Source organism: Pyxicephalus adspersus, chromosome 4 (genome assembly GCF_032062135.1).
Source record: "Pyxicephalus adspersus chromosome 4, UCB_Pads_2.0, whole genome shotgun sequence".
Taxonomy (NCBI): Eukaryota; Metazoa; Chordata; class Amphibia; order Anura; family Pyxicephalidae; genus Pyxicephalus; species Pyxicephalus adspersus.
In genome coordinates this window covers 55,375,909-55,399,623 of record NC_092861.1, presented here as the reverse complement: position 1 = coordinate 55,399,623, position 23,715 = coordinate 55,375,909, and the positions used below count along the sequence as shown (strand labels likewise).

At 37.4% G+C, this 23,715-nt stretch overlaps 1 protein-coding gene across 3 annotated transcripts in view; it reads right to left on the bottom strand.

Annotated features, from left to right (window-relative positions):
• Nucleotides 1-23,715, bottom strand: part of FGF12 (fibroblast growth factor 12) — a 264,552-nt gene that overhangs the window by 127,120 nt on the left and 113,717 nt on the right. Inside the window, exon 1 of one of the 3 annotated variants that reach the window (XM_072408231.1) lies at nucleotides 15,478-15,625. The exons of the other annotated variants lie outside the window; for them this stretch is intronic. The gene's annotated coding sequence lies outside the window, so the exon portion shown is untranslated. Of the gene's footprint in view, nucleotides 1-15,477; nucleotides 15,626-23,715 lie in introns of those variants that run through there. 3 annotated transcript variants of the gene reach the window in all.

The window sequence follows — 23,715 nt, the reverse complement described above, 5'->3', positions numbered from 1 at the left end:
AGTGGATGAACAATTTATTTTCCATATAACTGACACATCAGAACAGGGCTCTGCTGGAGCGAATATAAATAGTTCACAGCTTTTCATTGTTCTGGTACCTGCACATAAAATATGTATGAGGTACTTTAAAACACAGTGTGAGGAGTTACCACCAATTCATTTTTAAAACCCGATATTCCTCAAAAATAGGTCAGGAAGTACCATGAGCAACAGTAAAGTACAGTATATGTGGAGTATAGTAAAAGCAAGAGAGAGGGCAGAAAAGGAATACTCTACGGAAATTTACATCATAAACTGCTATATCATTTTTCCCACCCTAGTAATATAACACACAGGTGAACACTTGATATACAGTCATAGGAAGAATTGGTTACACCCAATAAAAATGATTCACTTTTTTCAACAGAATGTTTTAAACAGAAAAAAAAACATATCTTCATTTAAAGAGTGTCTATAGATAAAGCTGATATACTTGAATAAAAACTATCAACAGATTTCATAGTGTACTGTGCAAGAAAATAAGTACAATCTTGGCCCCATATTGCCCCCTTTAGATGCATATATTCCGAGTATTGCAAGGGTTACCTGTAGACCACACATTATAATTAGGAGTTTTTGAAGTCTTTCATCATTCTTATCCTGGCTTGAATTTTGAGGGCTAACATTTTGGTCCCTTCATCAGGAGCATGGGGAAGGTGAGGTGGGGGGTTTTAAAGATTGAGGGTAATAATGTTTTAACCCTATTACCCCATTCCTTGATTTTGCCATGCTATGTAAATGTCCTCTACAAATATCAAGTCAACAGACACCAGTCACAATTCACAGTGCTCTCAGAGATTGGGTATAATAGGAAAAAAAGAAAAGAATACTATGCCTTACCAGCTGGTGCTAGAATCAAGCAAATAGGTTGGATGACCAAGTTTAACATATGTTTTCTCAATTGTGTTTCTCCTGGAGCATCTACCTGTTCTTCCTCATGACTAGACATAAGTCGATAATGGATTCCTCTTTGTGGCATCAATACCATAAGTCAATGTTGTCAGTTATAGGAGGTCATCAGTCCAAAATCTTCTTTGGATTGCTCAGTCCTACTCAATACAACTATGCCTCTCAAATCCTGCACATCTGCCATTGCAACTCCCATCTGAATACATGTTTTGTTTCTGCTGTAAAATCACTCACATAATACAGCCCAGGCCCAGCCCAACGCAATACTTTCCCAACATCTTCTACATTTTTGACTATCCTAACTTTAGACCATTCTGTGGTAGCCCAAGCCATTTATTTTAAAAGTGGACTTTATATTTCTGTAGATGTTGGAAATAGGTCATGATGCACCAATTATTTTAAGAACCATATTTTTGGGACAACTAGGGCAGGCACTAATGTAGTTTAAGTGCACCAACTTTTAAGCTTTTGCGGTACTTGCCTTTCATTACCCTTTATTTCCCGCTCCATTGAAGAATAACAATACTTTTGCATACTGTAAACCTAAAATGTAATACTTTACCCTAACACCACTATCCTTTGTTTTCCCCATGCTTTGTATACTTCTGCTACACAAAACAAGTCACTGGAGGACCTGGACCAAGAGATACAGCCTATGGGGAGACGCACAACCACCCCAGGGGACAGGTTTGTGTAGTACTGTCATGTATGACTTTTTATCTATAGACCCTGTGGAAAAGCCCGACGGCCTTTTCATCGAGAACATGGGGAAGCTGAAGTGGGAAATTGTTAAGGTGGAGGGTTATAAACTCTTGCCTCGGGGAATAGGCTTTCTGTCTCATATAACAACTGGGTAAACTATTAAGCTTAAGATAAAGTTTTTTTTTATAGATGATTATGAAGTTTAACTAAAAATTACCAATACTTAGATGTACCAGATGCTCACAAGGTTAGAACACTGACCTCTATAAATGAAACACTTTAGGTAATGTAATTCAGGACATTTTAATATGATAAAGGAAAATAAAATCATCAAGATTTCAGTAAGAACATTATACAAAGCTTATAACTGTACTTTAGAAAATATAAAAATACCCCATGAACAAAATTGTAAAAAGAAGTTACACCTAACCAACCAACACTGCAGGTTTAAAAGGCAAAAGTCTGAACTTGATTGTTTTTATTGGCAACAATTCTGCTTTCCCCTTCCAACACTTTTAGGACATTAAGCTCAGTATTTCTATACTAAAGTGTGTTATATATCACAAGCCACTGACAGAGCAATAAATAAAGTACAGATTAGTAGAAGTCTAATCTAGGATAGATAATATATTTCCTCCTTGCTCTTCATATACCCCATCACACTATTCTTTATGAAAGTAGCAATTAAAATTTCTTTCTTGAATGGAATGGTATGATATTGTGCTGAAAAAGACCATATAACGCTGGTTTTAGCATCAAATTGGAAAAGATTGGGTCAATTCCTAAATATCAGATACAATGTTACCTAAAAAATAAATAATAATATAGCAATTTATATTTATGTTGCTTGTTTAATCACACTATTAGGTCCGCTAAAAGACAAAGATTCATGACTGTAATTCTAGAATACAAAAAAAACTGTCATTCCACTGAAAACAATATCTGTGGATTAACATTACTTAATAACATTTGTTCTCCTATATAGTTAGCAGCTGCTGATATTGTGCATCTTGGGATAGTACTGTGCTCCTGGCGTGTGTTGGTAGAGAGGCATTCTTACATTGGAATGATGGACGGTATGAATGAGAACTATTCCAGGAAAACTGGGGCAAAACAAGCCAACACTGTCTGCCAAGGGGATATGGTGGTGAGTCAGATGATAAAGGAATATCTTACTGGGAGTTACAAATAGGCCTAATTTTATCAGAAGCTTTCATGGAGGTGATAGAAAATGAAGAATATTTGAATCTGTATTCATCAACATATCCATCTGTATCAAAATACGTCTTCTTCTTTATGGTATAGCAGGTACTAAAATTTCTTTTTAGTACCAGACACAATTAGCTGAAGCTGATGTGAAGGTAGTCATTTTTGGGTCTCATTTATTTGCTGCCTAAACATTTCAAAAGCATAACTGCTCCCTCTTACACACCATCACAAAATGTAAATCTGAAACACGGAGAAGGAAAACCCAATCTCAAGTCTAAAGACTGTGGCTTCTAAATACATAGATTTGTATTCTGTTTATGTAAAGCAAATGCATTTTTTGATTAGGCAATGATTAAAAGTTATACCAGGTTATTTTTGTTGACTATGTCCCCCTAGAGAGATATCCCTTGACTTCTTGTTCTAAGGACACAACAAGTTATAAATGGAATCATCCCTGGGGTGATCAGAATTTCCATATTAGAGAATATTCATAACAACAGGTGCTACCAATGGTAGTTTTACCTTACTTCTCTTGCATTGATAACATGATATTTTTGAATTTCCCCTAAAATGGTCACCAGGACAAAGTGAGTAAATTTTCCCAGCATGTAACAAATAGCAATAAGAACCTGACAAACATCTAAACCCTCTCTACCTTATTAAAAAAAAATCACCTTCACATATATTTGCCTAAGCATTGCTAATAATTGTTACTCATGAAAACAGTTGAGTGCTCCCTGGTATTGGACAGTGAATAGGCACTCCTAAACCTAAAACTCTTAGCTGTATAACCGCAGAGTGAGTTCTAAAGCACTGCTACTTCTGACTACTTGTCTTGGCAAATCTAGAGTGACATTAGGCGAAGTCACTGCAGTGCAGCTCCAGTTTGTCTTGCCGGAGGCTGTAACATGAGGAAGCAAATCTCTGCCTCCATCAAGATGACCATACAAAGACACAGCACTGAACAAGTCAGTAATGGTGACTAAGCCAGAGCTTAGTTCCATGTTATTAGGGCTACAAACCACTGTAATCTGAATTCTAACACTACCAATTTTGTATATACTTAAATAAGATGGAATATGCATACATTATTCTTGTCTTTTTTTGTTTTCTTTAGAAATGTGTATTTATCACTACAGAGGCCTTATGTGTCAATATAGCAGACCCTTTAGTGGTGAAACACTCATTATAGTGACTTCTAACAGTAAATAAACAAGAGGCAAGCACTGGATTCTACAAAAGGGCATAATGTAGGTATAAAACACATTCCTATACAATGCATAACCATACAATAACATTTTAAATAAATGTTCATAGGAATTACTGTTATGAACTAAACAAACTGACACAATATTTAAGAACAAATTAACTAAAAACTATAAATGTATGAGCTGGTATAATAAACTTAGTTTAATAAATTTCCTGATTTAAATAATCTGTCAAGCATTCCCCTACCTTGTTCTGTGTAGCAACCTATACCACATAAAGACAGTGCCGTCACCTGAGAGAGTTTACCAAATTGAATGTGCAACAGAGTAAAATGCTAGTTATAAACATAATAGCTCTATATTCCAATGTGCAAAAGAAGGGTTTTATTTTTGAAAACAGTTCACAACTGGTTTAAAAAGCAGCTAGAAAATTTCCTATGTCCTAATATTTGAAAAAAGGATTGTTGCCTAAGATGTTTTAATACATGTATCAAGAAACATTTAGGGATTTCACTTGTGTATGTCAAAATACATTTAAATGCATATAAATACATATGCATTTTCATTATTTCTATTTTAATTGGACTGGTTTGTGGGGGGATTAATCAAGTAAGTTTGCTTGGATGGTATGCATTGATGTGACTTTGTAATCCTCATTATTGTTAGTTTCAACTTTTGCTGCAATGTTTTTGTTCTAATGACAGTTTCTGTAGTTTAGCAATTCTTCAGCAATGTTTTGTCATTTTTTCCACAAATATTCAGTACAGATGTATGCCTGGTTTCCACTCCAAACTGCTACCCTGTTTGCCTTCGTCCCATTCTCAAAGTCATATTGTCACATATTGGTATTTGAATGTATTTTGTACATATTTCTTTTATGCATAAAATTGTCATGTTTTTTATTTCTTTGTCCTTTTTTTGTTTTAATTTTATTACTCTGACATTTGCACTCATGTTGATTTGCCCCCACACAACTCCTCTGTTCATTCGTAGTTGTGTTATAGGTTTGTTGTCATTGTGCTGTGCTGCCTGATCTTAGCACTATTGTATACAAACACACTTCCACTTGCTGTCCAAACTGGTTGTCAATTAGTTGTCCAGCTGAGTTGCATACTCATTCTAACACACCTGATGGTAATGGAAGGAGGTCCAGGTTCCAAGCACAACATCAAAGCACATTGATTGCCAAGCTCACAAGCAGGGTAAATGTCTCTTAGAAATGAACAAATATTCTGTTGTTGCTCAACTTAATTTTGCTCATTTAATACTGGAGTGTATGCAATATTTAGGTGTTTATCATAAAATAAATTGTACTAGTATCTAAATCTTCCAGGGACAAATCCACTTTGTGCCAAACATATGTTCTTGCTTTTCCAGCCTTTCAGGGGGATCATGCAGGTTTGAATGGCATTTTAGACCTTGGCCAACTATATATTGACTTACCTCAGCTTGGTAGTGGAACCACATAAAGGTGGATTCTTCCTTTAACCAGAAGCAATATCCTCCATGAATGTTGCTTGGAGCCAAGCCCATGACATCAGAAATCATAGGAAGAAATAGGCAATCTTTTCAATTTGAAGCATGTGAAGCAACATGGTCCAAAAAGCCCTCTTCGCCTATTTCTTCCTATAATTTCTCCTTTATATGTATATGAACACACATATATATAATACGTCCAAATCCGGATCGCGATTACGCGCGCGCGAGTGAGCTTCTGATTTGGCTTGATGAATCAGCCTCATGGTGCAAACAACTGTGGACAAAAGAGCCATGGTTATTTAATGTATTTGTATTGTTATGCCAAGCACTTATTGAAAAACTGTCTTCCTGTTCTGTAGTTTTTCACATTGGTTACCTTTGTTTTACATATAACAAATCTGGACAAAGAATTCCATAATAACAAAATAGATTTTCACAAACAAGAAACATTTTTGTACACCACCATTGCTTAATTGACAATGACATATAATATGCAAAATAATTTTTATCTCTTTGGGGTTTTGAATAAACATCTCAACATAAACTGTGATGATTCAGACATACCTACATGTTCCAACTATGTTATTAGCATTTTCTGTTCCTTCTCTCTTGAGTCCCTATGGTCAATTGGTGCCTGTTGGTCTGAGAAGCACTATATCATCTCAACATGTAGGCATGTCACAGTACTATGAACATGGCTGCGGTATGTCACCTTTACCATTTAAGAATTTGTGGAGATAGTTAACTAATATGTTTTTGGTAGATAAAAATTGGAGTAAAATGCAGAAACAAAAACACATGGTTACATTATAAATGCTACACAAAACAGTGAATTATAAGTCTAAGTTTATATATTTGTCACATGTGTAAAATTCTTCCTGTAGGGATAAATTGGAACATTTTTCAAAAAGTTTTTCTTTAGTTTTTTTTCTTTTTCTTTTTTGCATCGCTCTGAATCAAGTAGGCACCTTGTAACTGTGCAAAAAGGGAAATGATCCTTATTAGTATAGCTAATACATCATGGAAGTCTTACTCATTATAGGTATGAAGAGTAAAGACATTCTCAAATCCAGTGTATGCAAATTCAGAGATCACAAAAAACATATGCAGCAGAAATATTTTAAATAATGTTTTTTTCTTACTTGTGTTTAAGTCATTACATAAGCAACACAAATTAGTTGCATGGTTGTAAAATAAAGGTGTTTGTTATCCATGAATTGGTAAGCTTTATTGTGGCAGAAATCAGGATTGCTTAAGGTTTAGAATACACTAACACTTCATATGCTTTTCCCCTCAGGCATAAAACAGCTGAAGGAAAGTGGAAAACACATGGGCTACCTTCGGGTCACTGGACATGCAGCTCTAGCGCATTTCTCAATTATGCATGGCCTTGATAAGAGTGCATGTTGGGTAACATGCCACTCTGTATTTTACTAAGCATTACAAAACAGGTTTAACTCTTTCTTCTGAGTCAGCAATGTAAATATGTTGTGGGGGGGGGAAAGATGTATATTTAATGGCCATTTACCAGGTGTCTGTGCACAATTTGACAGGTTTGTGTTTACTTAGAATATAATGCTTCTCAAGGCATCAATATTCACATGTCCTTGTACAAGGTCCATCTGATTTATTAAAAACATGTTACTTGATTAACATGAAGACAAATTAACTAAGAAAGTGCTGATGAAGTCAATGTATTGTATGCCTTACATTTTAAACTGCACTAATCAAACTGTAAAAACAAAAAAGTGCAGGTCCAATACCCTTCCCCTAAAGTCATTGTGCTGGATTACCCTGCAGACATACAGCATGTACAGACAAGGTAGAAATACAGCAGTCTTAGAGTGAATATGACCTTGAATATTGGAGAGACAATTTATTACAGACAGCAGGTAGGACAGAGTTCTGAAGCAAGCAAAGCAGAGAGCATGCCTCTGAAGCCCGTTACCATTCCCCATAAATAAAGCAGAAGATAATTTCTTTAAGAAGAAGCAGTATGGTTAAGATAAAGCTATTCTGCTGCTTCATAAATGGGTCCCCTAGGTGTTAAGAGTATTACCTGGTTTTTGGAATTTCAGCTAAGCAGACAGACCTCAAGGGGCGATGAAGAATGAATGGTCATTGGCTTTCTGTACAGAAAACAATCTAGGTCCATGATGTTCACATCCAACGTGCACACATGCATGAAAAGACCTTTAATGATCTCATTCTGTTGTATTGGCATCCATTGTCAGGACACAGGTAAGAAATGTGGGGCTAATATGTGTGCCCCTGACTAAAAAGTGCTGGTTTATTGGTTATCATGCTGACTCTCTGGCAGTGATGGACATGACTTTGCGCTCCTGTTGGATTTGGAGGGTTTGGGTCCCAAGCCGGCACATTTTGCACCTCCCTATGTCCTCCCCTTCTCTCTGGTTTTAACAGTTATGAAGTATAAATCACTAGTCTGGAACAAGCATGAGATCAGGGATGTCAGAACAAATTCAAAAGTCTGCATAAAAGAGGAAATCAGCTCATAATACCACTCTCCATGTGTTTCTCATGGCAGCTTTCTTTGAAGTAATAAACTGAGCTCAAACCTCATATAATTGCATATCTTGGGTATATGTTTTGGGTGTATGTTTGGGGAAGGAAAAACTTTGTATTGGCAAATATAATACAATCACACGTATGGTAGTATTCATTTGGCAATTAATATTTATAAAGGGGGTTTATATATACTGATAAACTGTTTACGTGTAATGGAAGATCTGGGCAACCTGTATAGTATGTTGCTCATAAAAAACTAGGTTGGTTTGGAAGAAAAAAAACAGCAGAGCGTGGCCTGTTTTTCACTTTTTTGAGATGACATTATTATGATATAAAAGTTACTGCAGATTTACTGTACAACCTTCTTTTGATATATTGTGAAATGGAATTTTTAAAACCTTTAGAGTCAATTATTCATAAACTCTTTACATTGTACTGTAAACTTAGAGATGTCAGAGTATTTTACTAGAGGTGGGTTGTATTTTTAGTAGGTGTTCACTGATTTATAAGGAGAAAAAATTCACTGACAATTATATTGTGTCTGTTTCTCAGGGCAATCCATACTAAGGTCAAGCAAATAAGCTTAAATCTTCTTGATTTTATGGACATGGGTTATGAGCAAAATAATACAATAAAACTTGCAGATTCTACTAAAAAGCTAATGGAAACACAGACTTTGTATGGCTATTTGTAGATACTTTGTGAATGTGGGAAATATAGGCACACAATGTAGTGGCAGCAGGCCTGTCCTTCCAATGTAGATATGTGGTTTGATGTGAGCTTTTACTGACAGGTGTATGTACTAAAAGCATAGTGTCATCAACACATTCCATATGACAATGAGGTGAGGTTTTAGGAATGTTGTGTGATGTGGTTTTCTAAGGTCATGCAGGACAACAGTTTATGCTTGAAGTGTGGATTGAGTACTGCCCAAATAGCTAATGAACAAAGAACCCACTTATCCATATAACCTGTCATCTGCAAAGATGCCATAACATTGATCTAGTATACAAAAATAAATTAAAAAAATCAGCAACTGTTTTTTGCTATTGTTCTGATATACATTTGTGTTACTGGAACCTTACCAAATATTGAAACACCTACATAACATGAAGCTAAACACAAACTACCTGGTGGCTGTTATCATATACATACTTTATTAACACTTTAGCCTGATAACATGCTAAAACCACATTGTGTGCCACATGTTTATATATATATATATATATATATATTATAATTTCATCTCTAAGTTATTATTATACATTTGTATTACATTTAAATAAATACAAAGTACATAAACCTTTTTATTGGTGAAAATACAACAGCACCTGTTTTTTTTCCCAATACAAGTCTTCCCCTAAACCTTGCCTTGAATACTCTGGACCTGTGAGTTTTCTTTGGATGACATACTAAAAACTAAATCACTTGATATGATACACTTCAAAGATATACAAGTAAAGGGTGCTCATAGGTACTAAATGCTGTAAGAAGGGTTATTTCCTTAAGTCTTAAAACAAATCAGATATGAAATAGAACCCTTACGCTATTTTCTGTTATCAATAATGCCTACCATAGATAAAGGTGTGTGACATAATAAGACATGGTCTTTTAATTAAATCCAATATCCAGCCTAAAATAACACATATAATATAGGCTTTAGCATCCTCCCTATTATTCAGAGAGCATGGACAACTGGAGCAGAAGTAAAGGAAGCCTTCGCTGAAAGGAAACATGGGCTGTCTTTACTGGACTACTTATTAAAATGCTAATTGTGTGACTGTCATTGGTTATATGATTTTCTAACTCATTGACCCAGAAGAAGTATACATAGGGAATGTAAGGGTGAAATCAGAATGCAGAACGGTGATTAGGAAAATAATGAGGCCCTGAAGTACAACTGTCAAGAAACTAGTATTTGTAATAATGGCAGCTTTCCTTTCTTAAGCGTGTGTTTTATATAAGCCAACAACATTTTTGAGGCTGAAAAGGGATGTTTGTCTCTGTATGTAAGCCAGGGCCAAAAGATTTCCACTCTAGAAAAAGAAAATGTTTTTTTTGTTAGGGACGGGTCTTCTTAACCTATTATATATATACATATATATATATATCAGTAACATTAAAGGCGAACAAAAAAGTGCCAATAAGTTAGTGGATCACCATTTCTTTATAAATAGGACCCTTCAACAAATACGATAACAAATACACGCAAAACCCCTTACTTAACCCGAAACTTACAGTACCAGGCAAGTCTACAATAACCAAAAAGTACAGCATAGACATTAGAGAGAACCATGAATTTCTTAAAAAAAAGAATCTTAAATCCATGTGCATGTGTTCCTCCGGCATCCACTGCACTCCTCAGAGCCACTACTAATGCCCCTGTGAAAGCCAACGTAGCGATGCAATGACTAAACCACTTACCTGAATAGTGAATAGAAAGAGATGGAGGACAAACAACACTGGAGATAGTGGATACTTTGCAGAAATGACATCACTCTCTCTTAGAATAGAGAGGCTGAAAGCAGATGGCCAATAATGCTGCAATTTTTTGAAGCATTTTTGTAGCGTTGTTGTTCCAAAATAGCAAACAGCAGCACCACTAGCAAGATCCATAAGTCGATACTTAGACTCTAACATATATACAGAAGTTACTGCTGAGGGCTGAGATGTGTGAGGGACCCGAAAGGTCCATCCGCTACAAGCTATCTGCTGTAATGTACAAAGGAAAGGGACTATACAACACCAGTAACCCCCTGCAATGTTCCACAAATACCTGTGGATTTTACCAGTGAAGTCCACCTAATGCAGCTTCCTGCAGGTGCTGATGGTTTGGCTACAATTCGGCAGGGTTTCTAAATTCAGAGCAGAGTTGTATCTATCTGTATATAAGCTGTGTCTGCTTCTACTACATGGGGTTAAAAAAAAAGTTGCATGAGGCATGGGTGCCAATCAGTATTGTCACTGCTAGTTTCAAGCCTTTAGCATGTCAATTACTATCTGGTTACACCCAGTCCTGCCCACTGCTTTCTGGATTGACAGCAAATTGATTTTGTGCTTATTTAGAATGCCATATAGGAGCCTTTAGTTGTACTTTAACATCACATTAAATTACCTTAGCAGCACTAAAAGTGCCTTGTGCTAAATGTTTACAGTGTCTGTGCTGATCCAATAGTGTGATGATTTTATCCAATAGTGCCTGTATTTGCATTTTGGCTCTATTCATTAGGAAGTGTTCTTTTGTTGTGGCCAAGTACGTAGTGCTGTTTATTTTGCAGAGTTTGCTGGATATAAACTCACATTAGGATATTCATTGGTATTTGAACTGCTGGGCATGTGGGGGAAGGAGAACCTGAATTCTATAAGATCTTTTAAACAAATTTAAAAAGTTGACAAGAAATATAGCAGCCCTTAAAATCCATTAGCTGAATAAATTGGTTTAAAATGGTAAGGTAGGCTCTGCCAGTCTATATGCATAAAGATATCCCAGGGTGAATGCATATAAATACACTGCATATGCTGTCTGGGTGATAGAAAATATAGGCATAAAACAAGTTTCATTCTCTGGAGAGCTAAAACTCCCAATATAATTGCATTTTGTTTCAAATTTTTTAATTTTAAATTTGAATTTTACATTACTTAGTTGATGTAATCATTTAATCATCTACATGATTTGGCCAAATGGCATGCAAATGAGTATTAAAAATGTCAAACTCTAGGTACTAATCAAAAGGCTTCATGAAGTCTTCTTATGGATATACAGTACCAGCTGACTTGTATTGTAGACTTACACACTTGTCAGTCAATGCCTTTTAAAATCTTGGTGCAAACAGCTCCAACTATACATCTAAAGCAATATACCTAAATTTACTCTCATAATACCCACTAGCAGCAGAGAATGCACCCTTTTTATACATGTCACAGTGCATCCAATATTTAGTTTAAAGCTACTATATACAAACTTGTCAGTGAACACTGAGATTTGTATTCACCATAAAGACAACAGAATCTCAAGGTTATATATATATATAATTAGATAATTAGTAAATTAGCATTTACAAAAAGAGTTGAAGGGTCCAGTAACCAATACCTTACCTTTTAAATATGTTAGCACATATCATCACAGACTGTGTAAGTATTTATTACTTATAAAAGGTGAGTTTAAGGAGCCCTCCAAGGTTGATGGTTTTAATATGAGTCACATTTTTTGTGTTTAGTTTGCCTTCTTAATATTGCTGTTATTGCTCACTCATTGCTTTATTCAATGAAATTGTTATTTCAAGGACCTTTAAGCTCTAGATATTCAACATGTCAGTGATCTGATGGAGAAGTGTCTCTGTAACAAGCTCCCAAAAATCCTATTTATTAATGAAACATGGTAAATTTGGTAAGTTGACTTTCTCTGTTTGCTGAAAGTGTGCAGAGCCAAATTTTACTCACTACAATACACATATTATTTTTTTAACCTTTTTAGCAGCTTCTAATGCACACTGTAAGCTGGCTGGGTGCAGTGAAATCCAAGAAAACTTGGAGAATAAGTTCAGTTGAGGTTAAGGAGTAATTTTTCCTCCGGTCGAGGGAATGCAACCCCGCAACTAGAAGTAATCCACCACAAAAGCAGCTACGTGTAAATGATTCCCAACTGCTCCTATTTAGTTGGATGCTTGGTTGAGCATGTGGAAGAACCTTACTGGGGAAGACTGAGGGTGAGACTAAAGTTCAGCTTTAAGTTAACAATAGCAGAAGACAAAAGTTGAGGCTGTTTTGTGGGAAAGAATATTCTTAGACCCCTGTATTTCAGATCTTGCTTATTGACAGTGTCATCTATGAAAAATGATAATATAATATATTTTCTTCCTGCCTTCCTATTGAGGCCAATCATTGTAGTAACAGTTTAACGTGGGCTCATTACATATAGTTCCAAAAAAATGAATTTTTCTTGTACAAATATTGAAACTACAAGTACAAATCTCCTTCAGAAAATGATAGTTGCCAGGAACTAAAGTCATGTTAATCCCCCAACTCAAGTACTGTTCAAGCAAAGGTACCCAGGCAATGGAGTCGGACTGAAGTCAGAACGTCCGATCTGCATATTGTTCCAGGTTGACAATTTTAGAAACTATTACAACTTTTAAATAAGTGAGACTACCAGACATCTAACTATGTGTGTACATCTAAATGACTGGTCAGATGGTACCTGTAATAGTGTGTGCCTTTTTGGCTAAATCTTTGCCACTGCCTTAGCTTTTAAACAATATAGCCATTCTTTCAACCAGTAACCAGGTAACCAGTCAATAGTGCAAGGGTATGACACACAACAAGGCAGGTCACCCAGCTTTGTGTCTTCCCCTGTAGGCTGATAATGTTTTAGTTGGTGTATATACAACTATTACACCATTCATATGCAAATTGAAAGCAGGAAATGTGTGCATGGTAACACCATAATCTCATTATTCAAGGGACTACCCCTATCCTCCATAATGAATGGATGTTTACTTCAGGCTGAGCCCAAATTTTCACAAACATATATGTTCTTGGAACTGAATGAAAGAAATCATGGTAGCAACATTTAAAGAGATTTGTAAGAAATTATATGATTTTCTAGTTAGCATGTAGATTCTTGGGATCTTGGACTTTAATTAACTGAATTGCTAAAACAAATTGATAGGGACCTTGGGGGGGGGGGGGGGGGCAGGGGTGTTCAAATAATGGCCCTGCTGAAACAAATGATTGGTAGGATTTTTGAAAGCATCAATAAAAAGTCAGCAGATTGATTATCTGAGCTGTCTAATGTCAGATTAAATAAGGATATTGAATAATCTGGCCTGCATCCAACACACAAGTAATGCCTGTAAGTCTGCAATATTGCAAATAATTTCAAATGTCTTTACTGATTAAAACTAAACCCTTGTTGTGTACAATTTTAGGCATACTGCTGTCAATGTAAAAGTCCATTTTCACTGTATTTAGCAGCATTATTTTGTGTATGGGGGGCATATTGTAATGGAAAGTCACAGTAATATACATTAAGACAGCAAGCTGCACCCAGAGACAGAGACCGACCTTTGTTTGAGGGTCACGTCAAAGAGATGGTAGCACAAAATCCATCAAAGCAACAGGAGGAGAGGACACTTGCTGCTCAGCTGTCTCTCTCTGTTACTGAACAGCAGCCAAAACTATTGGCCAGGCATCTGTTAATGCAGGTTTTGTCACAGGGCACAAGGTGCCCCATCTGTAAAGCTCTGGAATACTAATATGTGATCACTGTGTTGGACGCTTGCTATTTCCCATTTTCAATTATCATCATCAATGTAACCACTGCAACCCATGCAAAACCTCTACACATATAAAATATACATAATCCAGGTTTCTATGTAATGCTGACACTGTCCTAATTAAGCTTAACAAACAAAATAAAACAGGTTATGATAGAATATAACAAAAATGCAATACAATTTATAAAAATCATGTTTGACTTTTTTCAATTACTCCTACTACACATAATGTAGAAGTACTGCAGTACTGTACATTTAGGCAGGTCATACAGCTGCAAGTCACCAGACAGGTCATAAATTGCACAGACATGAAATACAGTATATACACTAGAGGGAAGCACAATGATATCCAACATTCACATTTTTCAGATCAAATGAATAAACCAGATCTTTTATTGAACAAGTATAAATAGCTTTCTGTATCTGTTTGTAATTTGCAACCCCTACTCTATGTAATATGTTGGGGACATAAAAATACTGGTATTAATAATTTAACTAATTATACTTTATGGTTTTTCATTAGAAAAATACAGTTTTGTCTAACTTTGTACTTTGTGTAACTTTGTGCATTTGATTTATCTGTTGAATCCAGTTTCCAGTTCTTGTTAACATCTTCTACCACATGGTTGCAGTCTATCACCATCTTTTGTACTATTTCTGTACTTCTTGACCATCTCTTTCTATAGTCTTACCCTACTTAAGGAATTTTATTTGTACCCTTAGGTGACCCTGGACTACAGATGAGACCCCCTATATCATGCAATTTGTCTATCATTGCCATACAGATCAGAGCTGATATTTACATCAAGGGGTACAAGTACATAGTTCTATGCAGTCAGTTTTTCACTCTATACCGGCAGGTTTAGGGATATATGAATATACAATTATAAAATAGTGACCTGGGCAAATAGTGCACTACAGCCTGCATTTATCATAATGTCTGCTATGCAAGTGTTAAACCTTGTCTGCACTGTGGGCAAAATATTAAAAAGAGCCTTGTATTCTGCAATTCTTGATACCTAAAATAGTAGAATGAAAGTGCAGATTACCTTGAATTCACAAGCACTTTATATCTCAATAGTTACTAATTCCAGCGTGCACTGTATACATTAATTTATCATGTTTACAGTTTTCTCTTCAAAGCTAGCTAGATGTCCCCAAACAACTTGAAATGTCATCCTGAAAGGTCCCACAAACTGTTAGAAGTCTCGTCTGCCAATTAATTGTCCAGCCCTATCCATAGGCAATATGGAAATCTGAATCTGGGAAAGAACAAGGTTAATTTAATATGCAAATTATTAGACAGCTTGTTTCTCATCCGCTCTGCAGGACAGTGGTCTCTCTCTATCTCTGGGCAGTGTTTTATCAGTTTTGTATCTGCTTGAATCTGGAATATGCTGCAGGCTTATCCTGGCTGGGCTATCAGGAATCTACCATCCTATGAAAAGTAAGATGTCTCACAGTGCCACCTGGTGGACATCAGCTGACATTACACAACTGTACAGAAAATAAGAAAAAGCTTTTCAATTATAGTGATGCCCACCTATTGGGAAGCTCAACATTAAAAACCTAAGCTTTCAAAAACACCTTCAATTTTTTCCAGCAACATTATCTCGTATAAACAAACACGATGGAGCTATTTGTAGACACTGCCTTTTGGCAATATTGCACATATTCTTACTTCTGCACCTAAATAAAACAAACTGTCCCAGCTATTGTTAACAACAATCACATAAGTAGCTAATTAGCACATTTAAATGCATCTTGACTCAAGTAAAACCCTTGTTCACACTGTTTATTTGCTTATGTGAATGTTCAAATGCTATACAATACTGCAGTTGGGAGGGCTGAAGATATATTGTAGCACATATACATTTATCATAATGAAGAGGATGACAATTTCACTGGTCATATTCAAATTACTTACATTTGGAGCGTATAAACACATAAATATATAAGATAAAAACAAAGCATTACTTTTGGATTATAGTATATTGATGATCAATTCTACAGCTATTCATAGAATGGCAAAACTAAAACAGAAACATTTACAAGACTCTGTAACTTGGCCCAATTCCGTTATATAAGTTTTCTTGTAAGAAGAACTCCTTCCGGCCCCGGAACACTCTTTAACCTAGCAATCGGCTAATAACCTCCCTGTGCACCCCCATGGTTTCACTGGTCCACCACAGCTGGAATTAAGCTCCTGCTGGATGGTGTCAATGGTTACAATGATGTCTTCCCTTCCCGTTGTTAAAGCATGGCATATGGCTGCTCAGACCAGCATAATGACATAAGCAGAAGAGCTTACATGTCCCAAACATACCAGCCCAACACAAACCATGCATTTGGTATCCTAATACTGAGGCTATGTGTATCCTTTACCTTCTGTACTAATCATTAGAAATGGTTTTACAATAAAGTAATACATTGCAGTTTCCAGAGCTTTGTTACTCCTATTATCTGTGTAAAGATCTGGATTTATAATATATTATGTAATATATACACACCATACACACACACAAACATATATAGTTAGGGGAACACAGGGATGTATGACTTTAATTCCCATTTCAGTTTGTAAAGTTTTCTTGTAGAGTAATAGAGCACCATCTAGTGGCCAAAAATAAAATTGTACATTTGTAAATGTTTAGTGTATTTAAAAGATAAATGTCCAGTTCCATTGTGGGTTGGCTTTTACTTTAGGGACTTGATGTGTTAGATGTATTTAGGACATGTTAAGTTAACAGAGAGATACATAGATATATAGCAGATATTTCAGTTGTGATAAATTTTATCTAGTCTACCCTGTTCAAGGCATTCATTGGTTTTTCTCAACATTTCATGTTTTTTACAATGCAATATAAAGGATCGGGACAACTCTCCTTTCACCCAAAAAGTACAATTACTATTACCAGAACTACCAAATTCAGAACTAACAAAGAACTATCACTAGGGTAGGGGACAGGACTTAGGAAATCAGAATAGCAAATGATACACAAAACCTTGCTTTACACTGCAAATTGTATTGAAGAATTTGTGAAAAATAAAAACAATTAAACTGCTTTTCCTAATAAGGTCTCTGAGTAGGGTGGCTGGATAGGGAACTAGGGCTGTAAAACATTTTCTATTTCTTGTTTACAGAACAGATACATAGGCCAACTATTCTAATGTCTATTTCTGAAGATCAGTGGCTGTATGGCTATGTTGGATCACTGAAACCAGATAATGCCAAGCAAATAGCATTTTATAGTTAGCTTAAAAACGACTGCATTATACTTCTTATATTGCAGCCATAAATATTTCTAGTAGCCATGCCAATAGACAGACATTCAGGTAGACCTCCTACTGTAAATTTTTTAAGCAAGATAGCAAAGTATATTATGATCCAAAATGCATATGAACTTTGCTGTACTTATAAATGCTTTATGGTAAACTAATAAATGTGACGAATTTAGTTGTGATGCTTCCAGACTGCTGGATATTTTTAAGTTTACTTAATGCATTATAGCATCTTACCTGATAGATTTATGCTTTGATATTGACAGGAAGCATGGTGACACAAAGTTTAAAGCATGGCTACCATTTAGTACTAAACTGAATTCCAGCCATAACATTGCACAGTTGGCATGGTACAGTCAGTAGTTAAGTATGGTTGATTAACCAACCCAAGCCTTACATTCTAATGAAATATATAATATTATTGCCATTTGGAAATATACTGATTCCTGCTAAAATCTGCCCCGACATCAGTTACATTTATTCATTGTTGCTAATGTAGTCCTGTAAGGGAGCAGATGTGTTTATGTCCTTTAAAGACTTTAGGGTTAATGCTGTTACAAATGTAATTATGTTGTATGAAGACACTGAGCCTAAACCACCGCTAGATGGCAGCATGGAGAGGGAACAAAAGAAAAGAGGAACCTGTTGCAAGGAGAGAGGGGGCTGGGGGAACGGTTTGTTTGGGGAGGGGGCACAGAGTTTTTCTAAAGAAGAAAGGAGAGAGGGGAGAGACCCTCTAGTGGAGATCCAGCCCAGCCTCAGAACATTGATTAAGAGAGCAGCAAGAGGAAAGCTATTGATTTAGGTGGCAGAAGCAAGGACTCTATTGCATCTGCTGTGAGGCTAAGCAACCCTTCAAAGTGGAACAGGTGGCTGTGGACCTTCAGATAAGTTCTGCCTGTTGTATGAAGAATCTTTTCTGACTGCTAACAGCAGTCTTCTGCATTTAACAAATTCCTGCTGACATAGGAATTGGAGTGTCAGATATAACCTATTCCTGGCACTCAAATCTGTTAGCTGTTTGCCTGCTGGTGGCTTTGATTATTTTCCTTTCTCCTTTGCCCTTATTCTTACATTGACTCATTGCATTGTTGGGAAGTCCCTGTTAGAATTGAGAGGAATCCTTATATGTTCATGTCAGAACTGCATTTATCTTCTCCCCCTTTGCTTTTCCCAAGAAGGAGAACTGTTTGACTCATGAGCGCTCCATTAAAGTTTTTTTTATTCTATATTATATGTTATTCACCTCTTAAACTCACTTTATTAAGTGGTAACAAAAATAAACTCCATTTTTTATTGAACTCATTCCATAGGTGTAATGAGCCAGACCAGAGTAAGTGGCATAGTCAGGAGAACTGGAAATTTCCAGCCCCACCTGAGGGTTTTTTTTTTCCTTATTATTTTTTATTCTAAACCTACTTGGATTCCTCGGTTTGCCTGCATTACATAATGGACTCAAAGACAGTTGCAGAGTGGTGCAAGCATCACAAATCGTCTCCAGAGAACTTTAAAGTGTTGCAGCTGCCTGGTGTAACATGGACTGATCCACAAATTTGCAAAGTTAGCCAGAGGTTATCTGGTATGGGCAGGAGTTTTCTGCTGGATATTAAGACTGACCCAACGCAGACCTATGCATTTTTGGAATAGAGAGACCCTCTGTCACAGGAGCAGTTACCCATAAGTATACCACTTCCTGAGGAGAAACTGGCCCATGATATCACTCCTGAATTGAGTGCCGCCCCACCATCCGAGATATTACAGGGAGGGGAGACACCACCTACCACTTCAAGTATAATATATATAGGAGCTGCCAGTTCCCAGAATGTAATAGGATCAGATGTCCTGAATGCCCTTAGTCATCTGGTTGAGAGGTATTTACCTACCCAGTCCCATATCAGATTTGGGTACCGTAAATTACATTTTTTTTCAGGGAGACTACTGTGAATTCTGGGTGGACCAGGCCGCTCAGGCTTTGACAGAATGGGACGTCCCTGAATCTCACAAGAAACAGCGTATTACTGAGAGTCTGAAAGGACCCGAAGCGGAGGCCATTCGAAACCTGACTCTGTGTAAGAAAGATTGTGTGGCTCAAGATTATCTGGATGCCCTGCCTGATGTGTTTGGTAGAACTGAAAAGATATCAGAGTTGTACCAATTTGGGCACACTTTACAGAGTGCGGGTGAGAAGTTTATATCACTCGACTGGACAAGATACTCCATCAAATCCTTTTGAAGAAGGGGGTGGACCCGATGGAGACTGATCAAGTGAGAATTGCTCAGGTACTGCAAGGGGCTCAACCAATGTACCCAGTCATGTGGAAGTTAGGAATAAGAGAAAGAGGGGATGAGTTGACTTACACCCAGTTGATCCAAGAAGTGAGAGAGAAAGAGGCCCATTTAGACGCCAAATCCCAGAATAATTTGCTTGTGTCTGCATCAATCTGTTTGCTGGAGAACAGAGTTACCCCGTTGTCAGCAAGTGTTGCTTCCTTTATTACTGAAGTCACTGACTCCGGGTTGACCAAATTCCAAAGCCAAGTGGTTACCTTGATTGACACTTTCACCAAGTTTGCGCAATCACAGTCTTAGATGATGCAGGCGGTTCAGGCTCTTACCACATCCCACGTAGAGTTGAAAGAAACAGTAGAGAAGCTAAGAGAAAATAGGACCATGAAAGTTAGACCACTGTTAGAGGCCACCAAAGACCACGACCATTATGGGGATACTGCTACCGATGTGGTGAAAAGGGACATCTGCCCCAACCAAGGGAACTTGAAGAAGGTGACCAAGTAACTACCTGCAGAAAAGCATCAGGGAAACTTCCAAGGGTCCCAGTAAAGGAGCCAACTGGGTATCCTAAAATTTTAGTCAGCTTCATTCAAAAAATGAGGAAGAGAAAGGGAAAATGTTAGCCTATATGCCTAGAACTGCCTCCTTGTTACGGAGGCGACAGGCACACCAGCCTCCAGCTCTGCTCTGGAAAAAAAAAAAAGCTGGAGTTTTCAGACCACTGGAACCTCCAAGGTAAATGATATTCAGAAAATCCCCAAAGAATTGATTGGGCATTCCCATGTGATTCCTATTCAAGTCAAAGAGATATATACTAAGGCCCTCCTTGACTCTGGAGCCCAGGTCACCCTATTATACCAGGACTTATATGATAAGCATCTGAAGCACATACCAATATAGTTGTTGGAGAGTTTAGAGAGTTGAGGTGCTGGTGCCCAGAACCTTCCCTATAATGTCTATGTTCAGATCTGATTGACTGTGGATCCTCGGTTGGCTGAGTCAGAAGGGTCCTACAATACCCTTGCCATTGTGTACACTTGCTCCCCTGGGTCCTCGGGAAATTCCCTGATCATAGGGAAAAACTCAAATTTGGTGTGGAGAATACTCACCCTATTAGTGGATCAAGAAGGCCCTTCATCAGAGAAAATTCATCCTTTACTGAAGTCTGTAAAAGGATGCCCACCAGAAGGAGTGGGAAAATTGTGGCTTCTGGAAAACAAAAAGAGAGTCTTATAACCGGGGGAGGTGGCATGCCTCAAAGCAGAAGTGCGGTTGAGATATAAACAGCCGGGGCCTTATTTGCTTTTGGCGACAGCATTTGGGGAAGGCCAAGAGACTAGAGTTGAGCTGGTACCGGAGACAGTGCCCACTCAGGATCTAAAATGAAATAAGGGAAAAATTCCTATAAGTGTCAAAAATACCACTGGTTCACTGATAGAGCTCCGGGCTCGGATGCTATTAGGAGAAGTGAAGCCCACCAACCCCACTGCTCCTTCTCTCTCAGTGGGGGGAGTGTCCGATGAACTCGTAGAGGAGCTGCCATGTCCAAACGTCTCACCAGTGCCTGACGAGTTATCAGTGAGTCAAGAAGCCCTTATGTCTCGCCAATTGTAGTGGTCTGGAAGAAGAACGGGTCTCTCCGTTTATGCATTGACTATCATACAATCCGAGGATTGGGGATGCCTTACAGTGCTTCTCAGGGGCTAAGTAGTTTAGTGTGCAGGATCTAAGAAGTGGGTATCATCAAATTCCCATGCATCCCAAAGATAAGGAAAAGATGGCTTTCATTTGTCCTGTTGGATTTTTTCAGTTTAATTGGATGCCTCAATGCCTGAAAGGAGCTCCAGTCACTTTCCAACGGCTGATGGAGAGGACACTGGGTTATTTGCATCTTTTGGAAATACTGGTGTATCTGGATGACCTGATTGTCTTTGGGCGAACTTTAGAGGAACAATAAAGGTCTCCAGATTACGGAGATTACTGAGTAATCTGCTTTTAAATACCACCCGGGTCCCGGCCACGCCGCTGCTCGCATCAGCAGTGAGATGCGAAGCACAATGCAGGACTTCTGCATTGTGCTTCACATCTCACTGCAGATGCGAGCAGCAATTGCAAATTCCGGGGGTGACCACCCCTGAAGTCCTGCATTGTGCTTTGCATCTCTCGGGAGACGTAGAGCAGCTCCAGCGTCTGTGTGAGACAGACGGGAAATCCCCACTCACATCACCCCGGATCATCTTCTGGGTGATGCGAGTGGTGATGTATTGGGGGGTGTGTCTGGGAGGGAAATTTAAAAGCAGATTACAATGTAATCTGCTTTTAAATGGTTTTTACAGTGCAAAAACACCACACAACATGAAATAAAAATAAAAGTACATTTTTAATTTTATATTTTAAGATTACATTGTTGTCTATTATTTCATTATTTTTTTAAATTATTATTTATATTTATGTATTATATTATAATTTATAATATAATAAATAAATATAATTATCATACCCGGGGGTTAATCCTAAGAATTACAGGCCCACAATATAAACAAAAATTTCTATGCAAAAAAAAAAATAGGATCACTTTTTGCATCAAAAAGCAATGTAATTAAATTGTATGAAGACACTGTGCCTAAACCACCGCTAGATGGCAGCATGGAGAGGGAACAAAAAAAAGGAACCTGTTGCATGGAGAGGGGGGGACACAGTTTTTCCGAGGAAGAAAGGAGAGAAGGGTGAGACTCTGGTAGAGAACCAGCCCAGCCTGTGCAAATTTCTTAAGAGTGCAGCAAGAGGGAAGCTATTGATTCAGGGGGCAGAAGCAAGGAGTCTAGTGCATCTGCTGTGAGGCTGAGCAACCCTTCAAAGTGAAAAAGGTGGCTCCCTTTTTGTTTGAACTCATTCCATTGGTGTATTGAGCCAGACCATAGTAAGTGGCATAGTCAGGAGAAACGAAAATAAAACTCATTTTAGAAAAATTAAAGTGTAAGTTGGGGATGAAAATAGGGATACGAGCAAGACGTTGCAGCTACCAATATGTGTTAATACATGTTGCACATCGACCAGACCACCCAAAAAAAATGGGCATCCAACAGTTTGTTCCAAAGCAGTGCCCCACAATGTTTGATGCTGTATTACATATTGTGCACCACAATACATGTATTAAAGGTGCCTTGGGGGGCCACTAACATTAAATGTCACCGCAATCCACTAACTGCTGCATGACAAGTTGCCGCACCACATAATCTACTGAAAAATAACAAAACAGAGAGGTGTAAATTGGCCCTTAGGGTCCCTTTGCACTGGTGGCACATTTCAAATAGCACCTTAACAAGTTAACACAATAGTACCACAATGCACATGCTCCAGTGTTGGCTGTAAATCATTGCTCTAGATTGCTTACCGGAAAGTAATGGAGAAAAATACATACAATACCTGTCAGCACAGGTTTATATGAGATTTAAGTCATTGCGTCTGGATCTATTTTTATTGGCTAATAAAATAGCTTTTAACCCCCCTTGAATGAATGGATTTTCTTGTTAAATGTTGCCATTTATGTATAGCAGAAATATTTCAAATAGGAACCTATTTACAAGTGGCCTTTTAATACTGTACATCACAGCTATGTATATAGAGGACTTGGCTGTGTGAGTACAGATTTGTTAATGCAGTGACAATGTTTTATTTTAACAAATGGAAGCTCTAATGCTTGAAGGCAAATGTTCTGCCAGCACACAATGAAGTTTTTAGAGTTTATATAATTTCAGTCCTCTCTATTCCAGCACAGCGGATCACAATCATTA